The sequence below is a fragment of the Bacillus rossius genome, chromosome 3 (assembly GCF_032445375.1).
Source record: "Bacillus rossius redtenbacheri isolate Brsri chromosome 3, Brsri_v3, whole genome shotgun sequence".
In the NCBI taxonomy this organism is placed as follows: Eukaryota; Metazoa; Arthropoda; class Insecta; order Phasmatodea; family Bacillidae; genus Bacillus; species Bacillus rossius.
In genome coordinates, this window is record NC_086332.1 from 55,205,169 (window position 1) to 55,222,552 (window position 17,384).

The 17,384-nt window shown below is 36.4% G+C and overlaps 1 protein-coding gene across 6 annotated transcripts in view; it reads left to right on the plus strand.

Moving 5' to 3' along the window:
- LOC134530710 (post-GPI attachment to proteins factor 6) overlaps positions 1-17,384 on the plus strand; it is a 205,890-nt gene that overhangs the window by 73,718 nt on the left and 114,788 nt on the right. Inside the window, exon 1 of one of the 6 annotated variants that reach the window (XM_063365810.1) lies at positions 5,644-5,818. The exons of 4 other annotated variants lie outside the window; for them this stretch is intronic. The gene's annotated coding sequence lies outside the window, so the exon portion shown is untranslated. Of the gene's footprint in view, positions 1-5,643; positions 5,819-11,284; positions 11,381-17,384 lie in introns of those variants that run through there. One more of the 6 variants, XM_063365811.1, reaches the window with a different exon arrangement.

The window sequence follows — 17,384 nt, forward strand, 5'->3', positions numbered from 1 at the left end:
TTCGAATCACCTCGCTTTCTATGTATTTAGTATAAAAATTAAATAATATTTCGATAAGGGCCATAAATCATTGGTAGTAATGGAACACCGATTTTACATGCATGAGACGGACCGATGCTGGTGCTCTCTAGGAACAAATAGCAGACACAATTATGGCATTGTCCAAGATGGTGGTCTTCAGCAGAGCAAAAATAAAGGTGGTGACGATGACATGTTACAAGATAGCGGCCTCCAGCAGACGAAAACAAGATGGCAGATTTGACATCAGAATCTAAAAAAGTGGCTGTCATGTCAGATCCAAAATGGCGGACGTGATTTCAGAATCTAACATAGCGGAAGGTTCTACCGTAACGAAAATTCAACGAACATTATTAAGGCACTCAGTGTCAAGATGGCGGAAACCAAGATGGCGACTGAGGTCTAAGTTTTAAGTTAAATGTCAAAGATCAATGACATCCAAGATGGCCACCGTGATGTCAGATTTCTGCTGGCTTCTCAGTTCCTTGCCCAGAACTCAGTCAAAGAACTTATTACTATACACTACTTGTAGGCATGCACTTTAAGGTGGCAGCTTGGCTTGGCCGTCCATCGGCGTTTTTAAACACGCCATTTATAGACGCTCAAGAATGGCTACGAATGAAATTTAAGAGACATTGCTCTTGCCAATACTAGTTTCGTTTCATGGTTTCTTCTCCGACATTTCTTTTTTGGACAGGAAAAAAAAGGGCTAATAACTGATGTTTTGACGGACGTTTGAAGTTATTAATTTATTGGGTCACCGCTTGAAGTCTCATGGGAAGCACGTCAACGACGCGAAGTGCTGCGCGCCAGTTCGGTGCCCGGCGCGCAGAGGCCGTGAGGCGTGTGTTGCGCGAGTCGAGTGCCGACCACATCACCCGCCGCGTGCGCCCAGCCGGGCGGCCCCGTGAAATGTCGCGGAAGGCCGTCAACCGACGACCGCTCGCCTGCGGTTTGGCGCGCGCGCTCTCGGCGAGATTAGTCGCGGTCCCGCGCCACCAGCACGCCGAGGCATACATCACGCCATTTTCATGGTGCGTGTGTCGCTTCAGAGCCGTGGCGACCAAGCGCAGTGAATTTGTCTTCAGTTCAGCACTTTCGCGATCACCGCCACGCCGGGGTTAGCGAACGTCGACATAGTTGTACCTGCGCCGCCTACCTGAGCACAAAACCACGCTATTTAAAAAAAACTGCTTAATATATCAGAGTGGTGCCTATAAGAAAAAAAAAAATTATATATACGCTGAGGGCAGATTAGTAGTTTTTTTCCGTATTTAGTTTTTAAATGGTAATTTTAGAATGGCTAATAAGTTTTTTTTTTCTGATTTATTTTCAGGCTTGAACCAAACAGTACAAAATATTGAAAGCTCTCTAAGGTCTTTATTTTGTCGCAATAAAGAATTATGTTTACCACTGAGCTCTCATTGTTCTCCTATGTACGAAGCGAAGAAAGCCTTGGTATTAGAGGCCACAACGTGCCTTAAGTTCCAGTTAGCGTCGAACTTAGCACTCTGGTCCCTAGCGGGAATACCAAATGTGAAATGTAACCCACTAGAGAACAGGAAACACTGTACTGAAATGACAATCGATAGTAAGGAAGAAGTCTGGGCGAACTAAACACACCAGCAACGCAGTGTTGCAATCTGTAAGTTAGGAATCCATTCATTAAAAATCCAAACGCGAGCGGCTCGATTGGTACCGAATTATAGAATGTGCCGAAATATAGAATTCCGAGCAAGGTGTTTCCGGGTGCGCAAACGCACCATTATTTGATTTCAATGAAAATATACAGTGAAAACTTGATTTGAATTTGTCAACTGTGACTATGGGAAACAATTGTTATGGATATCTACCAAAATTATTTCTCTTTTCTTAATTAATTAACCTACCAAATTAGTTCTTTCCGGCCTAAATGTCACTCCAATGTCGACATAACTAACTATTCAGGTTTTCTACCCTATTTTTACAGATTGAAACTAGTGATACAACTTCCCGACACAAAACAACTTAAGTGAAATATTGAATTGTTCTCTATTTTATGGTGGTTCAATATAATTGCATGAGTTCCTTAACATTATATATATATATATCTTACGATGTGCCATCACTGTGGGATGTTTACTTGCTTGACTCGGCGAGTAGTTTCAGTGAAAAGGGGAAGGAGATAATAATGCTTCCATCTGGAAGATGACGAAACGATTCCAAGGACGTTTCTCGCAAGAATTCCTTTGGAAGAAAAAAAGGCAGGGGAAAATTTTCTGCGTCATAGCTCTCCGTCATTCTCTCTTCTCGTTGAAAAGTCTGCTATAAATGTTTACGTTCCGCTTGTAAAAGAGTTATTGTTGTTGCCATTCCAAAAAATAATTATAGGAATTCGACCAACATACCCATCTACAAAAATATAGTTTCAGTGGCATTATATTTGAACAACTTTCATTTCTGATTCACCAAAATTCGGTTCAATACTGCCAAAAGTAGAAATAACTGCACTGTAACTAACCACAATGAAAATATGAAATTAATCCCTTTTAAAATTTGATTTGTCACTCAAAGAAAGGTAAACGTGTATATATATGTACATAAGTTGTATCTCAAACAAACGTCAAAACGTTGGGTACAATTGCAGGACATGTGCAAAACGCTCATACAATAAAATAAAAGTATTAATGTAGGAAAAAGAATTTTTTTGTTTATCTCGAGTCGTTGCAGTGTAGGCCTACAAGATGATGACTGGATCTCCGTTGTGTGGAATACCACACCGGCCAGATTCACAATGGCTGTGGGATACTACGTTTCTGAATAAATAATTTATGTGTCATTAGCAATGATCGATGTAAATTATTACCGGCTTTTTGTTATCAAACATAACTGCAGATTTTTTTTTTTTCTGCTGTGATGCAGTTGTCGCAAGAGTTCAAACGCAAAACAGGTTACTGCGCAGAAATGTATTATGATTCGGAGGGTTGCCTGTGTAGTGATATTTCCTGCTTGCAATTTAATATCATTCCATCATTGCGTCACCATCGTCATCCACGATAACTGCCAGCTCCTGTAACTGCAGCCCCATTATTGTTGCAGGAGCGTGCGTTGACGCACAGAACAATGTGCGGTGCGCGATTGCCTGCATAATTCCCTCCCCCCCCCCCCCCTTGCGTTTACTATCCCACACAACCTGCATTATTCACAAATCCATTCCCTTACTTGGTCTTCCTCGGGCGAGCTCTGGATCGCGTTATTGCAGGCGTGCCGTAATTTAATCAAACCCGTGCCCTCGAACAGCTTGTCAATCACCGGCTCCCTCCCTCTCCCCTTCCACCGTTCTACACACCGATTCATTCGTTTACCTTATTCCCTGGACTTGCTATTCCGTTAGTCCGTCCGCCATCGCGTTCCCAATCCGTGCGCGGGTTAGGGACGTAACAATATGTTGGTGGAGGGGGGGGGGGGGGGGTTGGCGAGGCGAGATATTGAACCTGTGCCCCGGGCGCCGCATTTTATGTTATTGTGGTGGTCAGTGGAGAAAGGGGGCTAAACTGGCAGAGTAATTTTTAACTATTCATATTTACTTGAATATCGTAGTGTTACGAACACAAAAAAAAAAAAATATGATGGAGGGCAGGTGAACATGAATTATTTGTATTTGAAATGCAAACATGCTTTCGCTTATCGTAAAATATTTTAAAAAACCTTATATTCTTTACGTACTATTCAACTTGCGATCTATTAAAAATGAAGTGGCTGCAAATAAATCTATTTATTTTCCATCTAAGTTGAATAAAAAAATATTTGGAATCGTGAAATTAATATGTAGTGGTGATATGAGGTGTTGTTGGGAAATGGTTTGGTTTGGTTAGTTCGAAAAAAAAAAGGGGGGGGGGAGGTGCCAAGACGAGTTCTTACCCCATGTGGAACTAGTCTAGTTACATCTCTGGATCGAGTGGGTTTTGGGTTTCCAGTGGGGTATCGTTCTACCCTTGGAAAGGGGAGGAATAGCCAGGATCACTTTTCGTCTGTTCCTCCCTTTTTTATTTTTTTTTTTTCGTGCTTGATGTTCTGAAATTCTTTTTTTTTTTAAATGTAACATGGTGCTTTCCAGAGTGTCTACCGTATGCGATAACAGGGGGAAAAAAAGCAGGGTATTTGAAAATCTTCAAAAATCAGGGGATAGCTAGATACATATTTGTAAGTTTAAGAGTCTAAATGAGTCTATGTCACTAATTCATTAGTTGTGTTAAGAAAATTGTACTTGGGTCACTTCTTTTTGTTATGTTGCAAAGTTACGTAAGCTGGTGTGCCAAGGTTATTTATTAATTTTTTTTAGCAGAGACTTATTTTAGAGCATGTGAAGCCAAATTTTGTGATGGTGCCTTGGAGTGTGATGTAAGAAACATCACTTAGTGCATAGTTCTTAGGAGATTTTTTAACTCTGTACAAAAGAATTACATTGTAACTGTCGGTTTAGGAAGTACTGATGAATTATGATATGTTATTTTCTTTAAATATAAAATATTACACGTTTTGATCAGCGGAAAATTGTGAAAAACTTGGAAGAGTCACGGAATTGTATTTGTGGGTTTTGATGGGACATCTTGATTGGATATAAAGCGTTTTGTTTCATTAGAGGCTGTAAGAGAATGACACGGACCAAGTATATTGGGACAGGCATCGACCTTAGCCCTTAAAGTGAGTTCGGAAAACAGTAAATAAACCTTAATAAGAATGGCCGAACTGATATTTTTACCGAAAGCATGCTTTTTTCGTATTTACTACACTACCTCGCTTAGCTAACAGTTTGTATACATGTCACAAATTTCACGATAAAGTAAGGCAACTGGAGGGCTGATCAAGGGAAAAACGATAATATCCCGAAATAAACAGTCGTAGTGCTGGAAGTTATGAAACTTTAATTTTTTAATTTTTTTGTGTTATTGACGTCCTACTTAAGTTTATAACCCCAATTTAAATATAAAAATAGTTGGAGGTTGTCAACTTGAATCGTGTTTTAGCTTTCCGCCACAAAAATCGGTACGTTACTGCAAGAAATAGACCTATTTTGTATTGCATTTGCTCCTTTTTTGTTTTGATATTTATGTACGTATAAAAAAATCACCCTCTGATTTTATTAAAGTTCACACTAAATTTTCCTGAAAATGAAATGAAATTAATGTCCATGTATTTGTAGACATCATATAACTAAATGCTAATGATGATATGAACTGAGTTTTGTGTTTTTCGCATGGTCCCATCTTTGACGTACTATCTGGAGGTATAAATGTCACACTGTCAGAGTAATCTGACGGAAACAATTGCAAACTTTTATTTTCATGTTTTGTTTATTGATATCTACTGGTTTTTTTTTTTTCAAGCGAAATAGTAAGTTTCGAAAATAAAAATTTTTTTATTCCCCCCGACAAAACGAAAACGTTTTCACTAATTAACAGCTTCGATAGACCTTCCGGGTCACTCGACTCTGTTGCCCATTAGGTAACAATTTACGCGTTCGTGTCCTGCCCGCGAAGGTTAATTAGACAATTCGCCGGCCGCCGCGACAACGCCCCCGTTCAACTAATTAGGAAACACGGGATAAATGTTTGTATTTGGAGCGATAAGCAGGCCAGTCATTGCAGTTATCGCCTGCGCACGAAGATTATCGCTCGCAAGCCTTTTCGCCCGGAAGATAACGAGCCGCAGTTGTGTTCGTGGCTTGTGTTGGCTACACGGTTTCAGTTGTAGAATCTCTTGCTCGTGCCCTCTTGGCGCTAAACGAACTGGAGTTATTGGTGTGACACAGTATTACGTAGTGAGTACTGCCGTCAGGTCTACATCTACATTTCACATTTATTTTATTTGTTGAGTGACATGTTATCTATGTAGTTATAACAAGATGTGATTACTATTATTGAAATGGACAGCAACATTTGTTTAATTAATTTTATTTCCCTGTATGGTGGGTTTTTGCACGTCTAGGTGATCGTTACTAAATAAAAGCTTGGTTGTGGTAGGTCTTAACATCGTGACACTATATGCATTCTCGTAAAATGTTCTTTTATTAATATTATTATTATTCCGACCGCAAAGTTGCACGAGCGAGCGGCGAGCTGCTGATATTTTCGCAAATGATTGTGGACCAATAAATCTAAAGCGGCTCATAAAGGTACGTGTACCAGCTTAGTTCTCGAGACCGGCTCGGTTTGTCTCGGCTCAGCTCGTCTCGGCTCGGCATTCGAAGAATGGGGGAATCTCCACTGCGGACCACGAGTCCAAGTGCCCAACCCCCGCATTGTAGACTCTTTTCTACTCTGTCCAACACTTCATCCAGACCATCCTCTATCTCCTGTAAATTCCTACACGTAATGCATGCCAATTTGCATCCCGCATGAATGTGCCCAGGGTTTTCCCTGTGTCTATGCAGGTTTTACCTGGGCCCAACCTATCTCTAGTTATAGTCTAGATTTAAGAGTGAGGGGAGTTAGTCATGGGGCCAATCGCTGCCATGGCTGGCCGATCCCCTCCTAGCACATGATGCATGCGACCCTCTCCCTGCATGGCTAATCCCAGCATGACTAGGCGTATAGGCTTCGGCCTGAGACGCACCTAGGTCCCTCCCTAATCCGGACCCCTCCAAAATACACTTAGTTTTAGTTAGGTTAGGAAAAAAAAAATCGAATCTCCACTGTGTGGACGAGTCGAGCTCAACTCATGGCCAGTAGCACGATTAGAGTTCAGGCGTGATCTCAAGCCGTAAGCTGGTTTAACCATCCTTTGACCACATTTTCTGTTGCACCATTGTTTTTTGAGCGCAGAGCGAAGATCATTGGGAATATCGATATGAACCGACTCGGATCGACACTGCGCGAGCAGGCATGGCCGGCATTTTCACGGCATGTTATACACGTTAATTTAACCAAACGTAAATATTAGAGTATTATTTAAAAAGTATCAACAAGTTTACTTCTTCTAGTGTTACAACTTCTTCTTATGAGAAATGCCCTTATTGTAATGTTTGAAATGTTTGTTATTTTATTTTAATGTCTTATTATTTTTTTATTTCGTCATGATTACTTTCCATACTAATAAAAGCTTTGCTTAGTCCAAACCTATTCATATATCCAACGACTTCGTTTTGTATATACAATATGTGTGTTCAGTTGATATTAAAATTCAAAAGATGAGGCAACGACTATATATGTGCTGCCATCTTATGGCAGTCGCATCAACCATTTGTTCGCCGTGTCACAATCGATTGTAGCGAATTCATATCGTTCCAGCCCACTAATAGAAATGAACCTAACATTCCTCCGATACTGCTGCTGCCTGTTGTCACAGAATTGGAAATGTATGAAGTTCGGTTCACGCAAACAAAGATTTTGTAGTCCCAGTTTGTGTGGACGCAACGTTTAGAAGAATGATCCGTAGATCATTCTTGGGCTAAGATCATTGGATCGCCGATCGAAGAGCAGAATGGTGCAACTGACCATCAGTCGATCAGAGCCGTTGGTGGAGCTCGGCTCGCTACTGGCTCGTCAATGTATCGTATGCTTGAGGGGAGAGCGAGTCGAGCTCGGCATTTACCGGGAGCTTCATCCACACTTCCTCAAGCCTCTGTTAGATCCCGGACGTGTACCATATTCTATTACTCCGCTGTGAAATGATGTGGAGAACGATACAAGCCAACACCATATCATGTACCTAATTTTAGTGTGAAATATATAAAAACATGCTGCAAGTACTAAACGTGTTTCCTGCGCATACAAAATTATAGTTTATAGCAGGGTATGTTGATTTTAATCAGCATGATTTAAATCGTGATTTCAATCATGATTTAAATCATGTGATTTTTTTTAAATCAGTGATTGAAATCAATTTACAATATGATAATATGATCGTTAATATTTCCTATACTGTATTGTTAAAACCAAGTAATCATGCCTACTTACATAAAAATTGACTGCTGCAAAGATAGAATGAAAATTGAATAGTACTTAATTTATTCTACAATGTATTTATTTATTTTGAAACACTTGTTAAATATAGGTGGGTGGAATGTACCTTTAAATGCCACCTCATTTTCTCTCTTCTCTCCTCTACCTCATGTGTTTGTGTTGTGTGTGTGTCATACATCTCCTTGGCAACAGGTTTGTCTTCCAACAATGTCAAATGCTATTTTTAGAACTGTAGGAAGGAAATTTTCAGTTCCTTGGTATGTCTGGTTTGGTTCAGTCAACACTAAGAAATCGACTGGGTACAGAAAAAGCTGCAAAACTTGTATTTTTGTTTAAATTTTTAAATAAGTAATATTTTATGTAGAAGTTTTACTTTGAATACTATCGTATGTGTGCAATTCTAAGAAGAAGAAAAAAAGGAATTTGTGGTTTTGGTTTAAATTACTTTATTTAGAACAATTGGACTATAAGACAATAAGGGATGACAGAAGTGACAAAGTTACATTTAAATCTATACTAATATTATAAAGCTGAAGAGTTTGTTTGTTTGAACGCGCTAATCCCAGGAACCACTGGTCCGATTTGAAAAATTCTTTCGGTGTTAGATAATACATTTATCGAGGAAGGCTATAGGCTATATTATATTATCAATAACATTAGGGATCCTTACTAAAAGTCCAATTTAGAATCAAATATGTTGGAGGGGGTTAGATACAACATGCAGTACACGTACGAAGTGTGTGTTGACAATGCCGCAGGCTCTAGAAGTTTATTTCATATTGCCTATTAACATTGTTGCCATGCACTAGATGCCTTATCATTCTTAATTTTCCCATACAAGTAAAAAACACCCATGTGATATTAACAACGAAGCAATCAATACCCTCATACTTTTTATCACTTTAAATCGCAAACCTAAACTATTGTTTTTTTTCCTCTCTCTGTGTTTAATTTGTTTTTTTATTGCCCTTTTATTCAAGTATACATATTTTACAGACTTGAAACTTCACAGTAATGTTCCTTATGTTACGCAGGATGACATTTTCCGAAAATTAGATTCCATGGGTGGTTAAAACCAGGCAACAGTGGGTCCTTTGTCTGCATGAGAACAGGATTTTCCATTGTTCATGCCTTCTGCATCTCCATGGCAACGGGCATCGCGCGGCAATGGCGTACCCACATGGAGGGGCATGTATAATGATCGGCGCAAGAGTGATCTGCCTGTAGACTGCCGTAGCGAAGTACGGGTACATCAGTTGTACGTTGCGTGCACGAGTCCGGAAACCATCGGTGCTATTCATTTTCTCTCCGGTAATAAATTTTCACTGATTTTTTTTTATTTACCATTACTTTAAATGGGAGATGTGGCTTAATTTTTTTTCCCATTAGTATAGCCGTGTGAAGCCGGGTCGGGCAGCTGATATATTTTCAATGATGTAGTTATTTTCTATAAGATATATTTTTTTACTAATGTTAACTATGTTACTGTACTAAAAATTTTCATAAAGAGACTTCATTAATGTTTCCTTAAAAAATTATGCAATGTAAAATGTTGTTATTTCAAAGAAAGAAAATTAGGCTAGTTGTCTTTGCAAAATGAATTAATCTGTTATTAATTGTACTGCAGAGCAAAGTCACGTCATGAAAACAGTCATGAAAATGTACTGTATATTACACAGATTACAATTTTGTATATTTTAATTTAAAAAAATCGTATTTTAATAAAAAAAAACGATTTTAATCCAAAAAATCTGATTTTAATCCAAAAATCCGATTTTTTTTAATTTTTTAAAAAAAAATCAGGATTTTTTCATACCCTGGTTTATAGTTGGATAGCTGATTTCTCGTGGGTCAGGTCATTATGGAGGAAGAGTTTCAACAGTTAATTTTTTTTATGAAGCGCAAAAGCCACACTTACAACGAAATAAGAGTTTATATTCTCACAGTGTCTTCATTTTTCGAAAAATTAAGTTCATCATTCTTCAAGTTCCTGTAAAACATTGATTCTTTTTCTGTTGCCCCTCCAACAGGAATTTTCTCGTTGTCTCCTACGTCGGCCATAATAAATTTCAAGATTACATCCACATATTCAATAAAAATTATACTATGGTATGATCTGTAGTTGCAGTAATGCGAGCCTTCATTACAATGTTTGATGATTGCCATATTTTTACCGTTCAAGCAATCGCCATTATTGGGAATGTTCCACATTTATTGAAAATCTTATACGATCATCTCCATTTCTTCTGACCTGGTTGGGCACAGAAAAAAAAAAAAAGGAATTATTCTTAATAAATTAAATTTAACATGCGTGGGCAAAAAAATATTCAAACTCATTAAACTCATTTAGAGACTTTCTACTGATTCAATTAAAATAACAGAACTGTTAATAGTTATGATAGTGTAGTTTAATATTTAAGTAAAATTAAAAATTTAATAATATATGCCTAATATCAATTTTGCGGTTTTTTTTCTTTCAAGTAGCAATAATATTAATGTCCATTGGTAAACTGGTTTAAAAAGCAATAGCCATCCTCTGTGTAAACTATAGGCAGAAGCTTATCAATATGTGTATTTAATGTCAAAGAAATTAAAATTAAATATAAAATACACACAATTAGAATACTAAAATCTACGAGCAAAGATCGAAGTATGTTTGTATCGTGTGTTATCAAACATAGGTGAGTCTGGCTCGCGAGCCAAGTTCACTGAACCAAACTTGTACGTGTAAAGGCAGGCAGCTTTATGTCTTTAGCAGTCTTTTGATTTTATTACCGGCATGGTGGCTCTAATCTTTGCGGGGCCCTGGAAAATTTACTTTATTTGAAAGGGTGGCTTCACCAAAGGTTCCTCTTTCCGTTTTGGTGGTTATAGAAGCCCCCAGGAAAAAAAGGTGGATTCCAGAAATAATTGAAAAAAAAAAAAAGAACTCTTTAAAACAACGTTTTCAAGCCAACCATGAACTTAAATTCTAAACAATAGTTTTGCTTATTTACGTTTCGAAAGTACTAAAAATATTAACAATAACAATTAATTCAACGTTATTAAAATCAGAATGAATTATTTTAACGTAATTTAATGAATAGGATTCTACAATTTAACGACGAAAATTTTTCTTTACAAGTGCGTCGGTGTAGTGAAATAACTCTAGCGGGGTCCGTGTTTCCCGGCCCTAGAGCCGCCCCTGAGCATTAGTAGTAACCACGTGATCTCGCGCTCTCGGAACGCAGCGTAGCGTGAAGGGCTTGGCCTCCACGAACTATGATTCCTGTCCGGTGCTGCTCCGCTGCTCTCGCTCAAGGTCACCGAACCGTGCGAGCAGTTGGCCGCAAGTAGGCGATAAGTGCAGACGTGGCGTCGTGTGTTCAACAGTTTGGTTGTCGTGGACTTGCGCGGGTGACGCTGTATGGTCATCCACAGTAAGAGTGAATACGGCTGTAGATAGAGAGAGAGAAAAAAAGAAAGTCGCTGTTGTATACTGGTGATGATGAATTCCGAAACCAAGTATTAGAAATTAAGGTGTTTTCCGGGTTTGTGACAGTTAATTTTATTTATCGGTTGTTCGCAGAATTTATTTTATGGTCTTGTCTACCTAATTTCGGTTTGAATTTTTTATTCCTCACAATAAAATATTGCATTGTTCTTCACAAAAGACCATCGCCGATACCTACCTGTTAACTTTCTGCATTGTTTTTTTTATGTATGGGTGTATGTGTGTACGTTCGCATTTAACAATCGCGTTTACTTTGGCGAGTAACCCTACACATAAAACATTAAATTGGTTGAAAAGAAAGGTAAAGAGCAGTGGAATTTCGGAGATAAAACAATTTTTTTTAACGTGAAGTCTCGTGTAAAGTTGATCCAATGTGTGCAGAAATAATCAACATAATTTAAGGAAATTGGGTATTATATTCGCCGTGATGTGTAATCCATACATTTATAAAAAAAAAAATCAAAATTTTGCTTGAATAATATTTGAAAATTATTTCACTTTAAGAAGTTACACAGTTTCTTACGTTTTAAGTGTATGAGATGTTACGGAATAACTTTTTATTTCATTTCTAAACATATTTCAGTAAAAGTATTGTTATAAAAGTGTTATCAGTACATCCTTACTTCTATGACATTCTTGGTGACGTTTATATTTATAGGTATTTTTTTATAACAAGCATTTAGTAACTATGGAAATTACATTTAAATTTGGGTTAATATGAACTGAATTATTTATAAAATTTATTCTTGGTGAGTTTTTTGACATTTTTGAATATTTTATATTGTTCCCAGATGTTTTAAATGTAATTTATGGTATTTTATGACGTGAAGGTGTGTTTAAATTTACGTAGAACTTAATTTAAGTTAATCGTTTCCTACCAAACACACTGCGGCGGTAAGTAGGACGTGCGTGGGAACTTCAAATTCAGCGCAAATGTTTTAAGCTTCTTTTGCCCAGAAGCCATAAAGGAGTACATTTATGTTCAACCCTGTTATCCACCGTGTATCCGTGTTTAATTTGTTCATTAGACTTTGTAAACAATTTTAATTAAACAATGAAGTTACCTATGTATCGTAGATCTATAAGATTTTTTATAGAATATATCTAATTCTAGAGTTTTAAAAGATTTTTTAAAAATAAAATATAATCCACAAGGACGTTATTGTTAACGAAATTAGTAATATCTTCGTCATTTGCAGCTACAGTAGTACTGGTCTCTGATTCCTTTGGTAACATTCAACCGAACATTTGTTGTTTGCTCTATGTGATGGACATAACTTCAAAAATCATGTGTGTTATTTCATTAATTCTTAAGTGTTAGGTTTACTGCACCGTTTTATCTCAGTGCATTAGCTACGAATACATAGTCCTGATTTTATGAAATTACACTAAACTTTATGGGTTTAGGTATATAAGTTAAATAATTTCGAACTTAAAATCGTAGAGAGAATTTTTTTGGTAATTACTAAAATTCATATTTTCCAATAAATATTAAACAACTTTGCACATGCATTTACCATATTACCGTCTCTTTTCCTGTTGCCCAAGTTTTATATGATTACTAGCTTTTACCCGCGGCTTCGCTCGCGTTATGTCCTTAAGTATCAAAGATAATTTCAAAGAAAATGAAATATGGTAATTTTTTTTTATTGCGTGACTGGAATCATCAGTATTTAAAACTTCTAACATCCGATTTAGCTTAAAAAACTGAAAACATGCTTTATTGAAATATGTTTCACTATTACAAAAATAAAATCATTTTTAATCCTAACATTTTAAAAAGTTCAAAAAAGTTGAGTAATTAGATCCACATAATTTTCACTAAATTACAAAATTCGTGGCTCGCCGGACTACACCGTCAAAATACCACGGAGTTGCTGCCGTCAGAGGACCAATTCGCTAATTTAATAATATAATACCGGCGGTCAATTTACTATTCAATTTTATTTTTCTGTCACCGCCAAGCAATACTTAAACTTTTTAAATTTTTGAGGTTAGGTGTCTATTTTCTTCGGTGATTGTTGTTTGGACATTGATGCTGAAGGTTATATTTTACTTTTAAGAGAATTTTGTAATTTAGTGAAAATTATGTGAATCTAATTACTCAACTTTTTTGAACTTTTTAAAATGTTAGGATAAAAAATGATTTTATTTTTGTAATAGTGAAACATATTTCAATAAAGCATGTTTTCAGTTTTTTAAGCTAAATTGGATGTTAGAAGTTTTAAATACTGATGATTCCAATCACGCAATAAAAAAACAATTACCATATTTCATTTTCTTTGAAATGATCTTTCATACTTAAGGACATAACGCGAGCGAAGCCGCGGGTAAAAGCTACTAATACATAAGAATAAGTATAGTATAGGTATTATTATTCTACTGTATTGTATGTAAGTACAAAAATAAATAAATACCTTGAATGTCGGATTAAATCCTCGTTCTTCGATAATGTCTGCTCCAAATGAGGTCATTTGGAAACAACTATTGTATTTTTGAGTGTTTGCTAGAAAATGTCGTGATTCGGGTGTTTCGTCACGAAGCAATGAATGCAATGGCTCAGGTGGCGGAGTCAATAATGGCAATTTCACTTTCCCACTAAGGCAGCATAATCCTGGCGTTTCTCCTGAAAACTTCAATGCGCCACAAAACTCGCAAACAACGTCCATTGGCCCAATTTGAACGCTAGTATGCAAGCAGTAATCATTGCTGCAATCGTATCGAAACGCTGCTCGATTCAAATCAGTACTTAACTTGATAAATTTCTTCTTGTGCGTCGAAAATTATCTAGTTGTTGATCTCTGAGGTTTGCTCGACGATTTCGCATTGCCAACCGAGCCGTTTCACGGGCTGCCTCGCTTTGCTCTTGTGATTGAGAAGCACGAAGTCGAGCCATACTAACGCGGCGCTCTCCACGTGCAATTTCTTGTTCTTCCTCATCCTTTCATTCGCAATGTTTCGAATCCAAGTTGCATTACGGCCTTGTCGGGAAAGATTTGATCGTCTTGGTCGCGGCATGGTATTGTTAATGATAATATCGGCACGATAAGCCAATAGAAACTCGAAAAAACACATAAACCGGTCAACTTTAAAATTTTACATTGTCAAATTTTCAACCATACTTAACCATCGACAACATTACGTTGAGCTGTCAGTTGTGTTCTGTTAATGGTCAAATTTTCAACCATACTTTACCATAGACAACATTACGTTTAGCTGTCAGTTGTGTTTTGTTATTCCACGTCAGTTGTGTTTTGTTATTCCACGTCAGTTGCATTTTGCTATACCATTTTTCACAAATGAACGGCTAGACTGATGTTATGACTGATAAATGTTTCGTTTTGCTTTCAGTTGCGTTTTGTTATAAAACTTTTTTTACACGCTTTATATTAGCTTCACCTGTATGTTTGTTTGTTTGTAACCGACTCCTTTGGGTGCGATTTTGACCCATTTTAAACGGCCAGATTTCATTAAAACTTTGTAGATTTATCGAGGACCGATGACAATACAATAATTTGAGAAGATTATTCCATTATTAAATTTGCAAAATAAGATTTTCGTCAATTTATATAAATTCACAATATTTAGTAGGCTTTGTTTATATTGCGCCAAAAACAAACTGAAAGAAAAGAGTTCGAACATTGTAAAGAAAACCATTTCGCTTTTGTGCGAACTCTTTTCTTTCAGTTTGTCTTTGGCCCGATATAAACAAAGTCTACTAATTTTGTGATATTTAAGAATTAAATGAAAAGTGACATTTAATTAAATGAAAAGCGAGAGTGGGTTATAATTATTGTGAACAATACACTTTCTTGATTTTATATTTTTTTAGTTTGGTTTTCTATATAAAGCGTGTTTTTTAGTTTTTTTAAACTATTTTTTTCCCAGGAAACATGTGTAAAAGTATCATATGTCCGTCTTTTGGTTATAAGCTACGTTCCTACAAATTTTCAGCCTAATCGGTTCAGCCGTTCTTGAGTTATAAATATTGTAACTAACACGACTTTCTTTTATATATATAGACTAGATAATGCCCGGCATGCGTTGCAATGCCTCAATCAATTTTTTAAACGTATACTAAGCATCTCTCTTTATCTCTCTAATTCTCTATCTCTCTATGTATATCTCTATAGCTCTCTCTATCTTTCTATTTATATCTCTATCTCTATATATCTTTCTACATATATATCTCTATATATCTTTCTAGGGGACCCGACAGACATTGTCCTGCCCAAATGTACATATGTCAGTAAGTATTTCTACGCTGGACATTTTGTATCTTCTCATTATACATACCCCTCCTCTTGGGCACGCCACTGCCGTTACCAAAAACCTTTCCCATGGTTACGCAGAAGGCAACAACAATGCAAAAGCCCGTTGCCATGAAGGCTAATTTGCAACAATGCTTAGTTTTTTTGCTTTTAAAGCGTGTATTTTTAGTTTTTCTTAACTCAGAATCGAGATAAAATATCCAATTGTGAATCTAAACCATCCTCGAATCCCCGTGAACTCACACACAAAATTTCATCAAAATCGCGTACAAACAGACAGACAGAAAAAGTACTGTTTTATTATAGTAAGATAGATAGATTATTCTTACATGTTCGCATCCATGCAGTATATGAAAAATCAGCATGCATAGCCCCACACCTATAACTATACGTATCTGCTGCCCACGACTTTTTCCGCATGGAATTTTGTATTATCTTGCACCATTTAGAAATTTAAACATTATAACATAACAGTTGATACAGTTGTAGTAGTTTTCTTATGTTCACAAATGATAGTTTTTCTCACCTCTATTTCAGTCTTTGCAATAAAAATATGTTACTACCTAAATTTTGAGTAAATATGTTTCTACTTTCAAATGTAATGACCGGAAGACACTTCATAAAATGTCTTTGTAAACCACATTTACTGTTTTTTCTGTCTCGAGCTAGAATGTAAAGATTGTCTGCATTACTGACCCGCGAGCAAGCTACATACATTTCAGAGAGAGAGAGAGTGAGAGAAAGACACCTATTGAATGTCTATCTAACTAATTTTTTTATGAGAGCATATTTTCATTAAATAAATCATGAAATCATTCAACGATAAAAGCTGTTTATTTAATTAAGCGGACGGGTTCGCTCCAAGGAGAAAATTGACGCGGCGAGACCTCGTGGACATAGAGAAATGACACACACTCACTATTTGTGTGGCTATGAAACATGATTTATTTCTGCAATTTAAATTGTAATATACAAAAAGGGTATTGAAAATTGAAACAAATATGGCGACACTATAAACTGTCAGGATCTTTATTTTTTTCTTACTTTATACTTAGTTACTTACAATAGCAAAACTTAATGGCTTCTAATAATGCGTTGCAATTTTTGCTTTTAAAGCGTGTTTTTTTAGTTTTTCTTAACTCAGAATCGAGATAAAATATCCAATTGTAAATCTAAACCATCCTCACTATTTGTGTGGCTATGACACAAGATTTTTTTTTCTGCAATTTAAATTGTAATATACAAAAAGGGTATTGAAAATTGAAACAAATATGGCGACACTATAAACTGTCAGGTTCTTTATTTTTTTCTTACTCTCTACTTAGTTCCTTACAATAGCAAAACTTAATGGCTTCTAATAATGCGTTACAATTTTTGCTTTTAAAGTGTGTTTTTTTAGTTTTTCTTAACTCAGAATCGAGATAAAATATCCAATTGTGAATCTAAACCATCCTCACTATTTGTGTGGCTATGAAACATGATTTTTTTCTGCAATTTAAATTGTAATATACAAAAAGGGTATTGAAAATTGAAACAAATATGGCGACACTATAAACTGTCAGGATCTTTATTTTTTTCTTACTCTCTACTTAGTTCCTTACAATAGCAAAACTTAATGGCTTCTAATAATGCGTTGCAATTTTTGCTTTTAAAGTATGT